General features: G+C 36.6%; 1 pseudogene across 1 annotated transcript; it reads right to left on the bottom strand.

Moving 5' to 3' along the window:
• Window positions 1–498: 498 nt before the first annotated feature.
• Window positions 499–1,427, bottom strand: LOC108518258 (RAD51-associated protein 1 pseudogene; annotated as a pseudogene). Its single transcript, XR_001882333.1, has one exon. The product of XR_001882333.1 is annotated as an RAD51-associated protein 1 pseudogene (transcript).
• Window positions 1,428–3,517: the final 2,090 nt, after the last annotated feature.

Below are 3,517 nucleotides of genomic sequence, written 5' to 3'. Positions count from 1 at the left end.
GTATTGGGGTGGGAGTTACCCGATTTTCCAGGTGTTGTGTGTCTCAGTTCCCCTGGCTAGGAAAAGGGATTCCCTTCCCCCTTGTGCTTTCCAGGTGAGGCGATGCCTCGCCCTGCTTCAGCTCTCGCTGGTCAGGCTGCAGCAGCTGACCAGCACCGATTGTCCGGCACTCCCTAGTGAGATGACCCCAGTACCTCAGTTGAAAATGCAGAAATCACCGGTCTTCTGTGTCGCTCGTGCTGGGAGTTTGAGACTGGAGCTGTTCCTATTCGGCCATCTTGCTCCGTCCCCGAGAAGATAATTCTTATAAACAAACTTCTCACTGAAGTCTTGAAGAGTTTTACAGAGAACATAATCATAAAATGGTTAGAGGTCATTTATAGGACATGGTAATGGATTCCTTTGTATTACAATACCTGCCTCAACTATAAACACAAATCAAATATAAACACCCTTGGAAAGCTGTGATACCAACCAAACATTCCTCTGGTACCACACTCAGCTGCTAGTGGCATTTGGATGCAAAGGTTTAACTCGTGCTAATCTGGACAAGCCAAGACGGAGACTCTGATTTGGAGACTTCACAGACACTACCGCCAGTGGGCTGCTGCTCTTTCTGCTACCTCCAGATGCCACTGGTGGGACCCATTTAGGTCTCTTGCTTTCAGCTGAAGGACTGCGTATTTGTAATGGTTTCCTAGTGGCATCTTCACTTCTTTCTTTTTAATTTCTTTAACTTTACTTTTTCTCATGGAGAAGTCTTCGTCATTATCCTCACTCTCACAAAAATCAGAATCATCCTCAGAATCTTCACCAGGTGCAAAGTTTGGTTCAGTGTCATTAGCACTATCACTATCACTGCCTTCCAGAAGAATCTTCCTCTGCTGTACTGCAGCTTTAGATGCTGCTTTTCTTTTCCTTTGAACCCCACCAACATCATCTTCCACAGTAATCTTATCCAAATCTAAATAATCACTGGCTACACTGCAATTAGAGATATGAGGAGACTTATTCATTGTTTCTATTTTATTACTGCCATATTTTTCAATGCTTTTATCTTGAGACTTCTGCACATTAGTGGTGACTGTTGGAAGTTCCTTCACTGATAAAGCTAGTGCAGCTTCTAAGTCTCTCTGGTAGAGTTTGTCATCTAAAGCCATCCTTTTTTTAGGGGTTTTCTCTTGTATTGGGATTTCTTCTTTCTGGAGATTGCTCAAGTTAGGTTTTGGCTGATCTTGTTTTAACTCCTTTGGTGTTGTTCTGGATTTCTTGTTTAAAGGTACAGTTGCAGAAACAAAATCATCATCACTGTCAGAGTGGTCAAACTGTGAGTAATTGACTGGTTTCTTATGTCTCACAGGCCTCACCATGGTCCCTTTCAAGGCTTGATATTTACAGTTCTCAAATTCTTTTTGGCTTCAGCAGGGGTTTCAAGTCGCACCCAAAACCAGACTTCAGCGCCCTCCGCCCCCTCTACCCTGTATTTTCAAACTTTTAAATCTCAGACAACTGGATAACATAAAATACGATATTTTGTATTCCCCTGATGTCCAATCATTTTAATTGATTTATAAGTACTTTATTTTAATATTAGCAAAATTTGCCTTTTCTCTGTCAAACATGTTATAACAGTTCCACTAGTTTGTGGTAGGTCTTTTGATGTTGTATACCATATTATTTTGTTGAACAGGTGGTTTAAATTTTTATTTAGGCACATTTATCACCCTTTCCTCTATTGTTTCTGTATTTCTTACCCATTCTATGGAAAAAATAACTGTTTTCTTGTACCACTGTTTTTGTTCTACTTCTATTATCATCTTTGGGATATTTAATTATTATCTTTTGAATACTTAGTTATTATCTTTGGACTTCAGAGCCAGATAATTAAATTAACCATAATTTTTCCTTCATGATATACTTTCATTCTCATGTATGGATGACTTATATTTAGTTATTTAGTTTCAGTAATGCAGAAATCATCAAAACTCACAAAGTCAAAACATTCACAATAAGTAACAATTTACCATATGATTCCTTGTATCCCATGCTCCTTGCTACCCAACACCATCAGAAATAATTATTATCCTGAATTCTGGGTTCATCACCTCTTTGCCTATAATATCCTTTAAAATTATTTATTGTAATATTTGCATTTATTTTGACTAACAAGTAAAAACTGCTTATATTTATGCTGTACATCATGCTGCTTTGTTATATTTATACAGTGTGGAATGATTAAATCGGTAATGCACATAACCCTCACCCTATCTCCTTATCTTTTGTATATATGTGGTGAAGACACTAAAACTTATTCTCTTAGCAATTTTCAAGTATACAGCATATTATTACAAACAGTAGTCATTATGATATACAGTAGAGTTTTGGCATTTATTCCTCTTGCCTGAGATTTTGTATCCTTTGACCAACATCTCTTCTCTCCTCTCTACTTCTAAGAGATCAACTTTTCTACCTTTTGCATGTTAGTGAGATTATGTGGTTTATGTCTTTCTGTGCCTGGCTTATCTCACTTAACATAATGTACTCCAGGTTCATCCATGTTGTCACAAATGGCAAAATATCCTTTTTATGGCTGAAAATTGTTCCACGGTGTATACATGCCATTTTCCTGATTCATTCATCTACTGATGAAACAGGTTGATTTCGTATCTTGGCCATTGTGAATAGTGCTGCAATGAAACTGGGAGTGCAAATCTCTCTTCAGCACACAAATTTCATATTTATTGGGTATATACCCAGTAGAGAGATTGGTGAATCATATAGTAATTTTATTCTTAATTTTTAAAGAATCTCAATACTGTGTTTCATAATGACTGTACTAATTTACATTTCTGCCCATAGTTTACAAGGGTTCCCTTTTCTCTACTTCTTCACCAATACTTATCTTCCATCTTTTTGTTAATAGCCATTCTAATAGGTGTGAGATGAGATCTCATTGTGGTTTTAATTTGTATTTCCCTGATGATTAGGAATGTTGCGCTTCTTTAAATATACCTGTTGGCCATTTGTATGTCTCTTTTTGGGGGAAAAAAAAAAGTCTATCCAGGTTGTCATTTTTAATCCAGTTGTCTTTTTTTACTGTTAAATCCCTTATATATTTTGAATATTAACCTCTTATCAGATTTATAATTTGCAAAATTTTTTTACATTCTGCAGTCTGCCTCTTCAGTCTGTTAATGGTTTCCTTTTCTGTATAGACACTTCTTAGTTTGATGTAATCCCATTTGCCCATGTTTGTTTTTGTTGTCTGTGTTTTTGGGGTCATATCCAAAAAAATCATTACCCAGAACAAATGCCATTAAATTTTTCCTCTATGTTTTCCTCTAGTGGCTTTATACTTTCAGATCTTACATTTAAAACTTTAATCTATTTTGAGTAGATTTTTATATATGGTGTGAGAAAAGGGTCAAATTTCATTCTTCTGCATATGGATATCCAATTTTCCCAGCACCATTTATTGAAAAGACTGGTCTTTCCCCCTTGTGTTCTTGGCATCTTT

This window comes from Rhinopithecus bieti, unplaced genomic scaffold (assembly GCF_001698545.2).
Source record: "Rhinopithecus bieti isolate Rb0 unplaced genomic scaffold, ASM169854v2 scaffold_44872, whole genome shotgun sequence".
Lineage (NCBI taxonomy): Eukaryota > Metazoa > Chordata > Mammalia > Primates > Cercopithecidae > Rhinopithecus > Rhinopithecus bieti.
The sequence above is the reverse complement of the archived record's forward strand: the minus strand, read 5'-3'. Positions and strand labels throughout refer to the sequence as shown.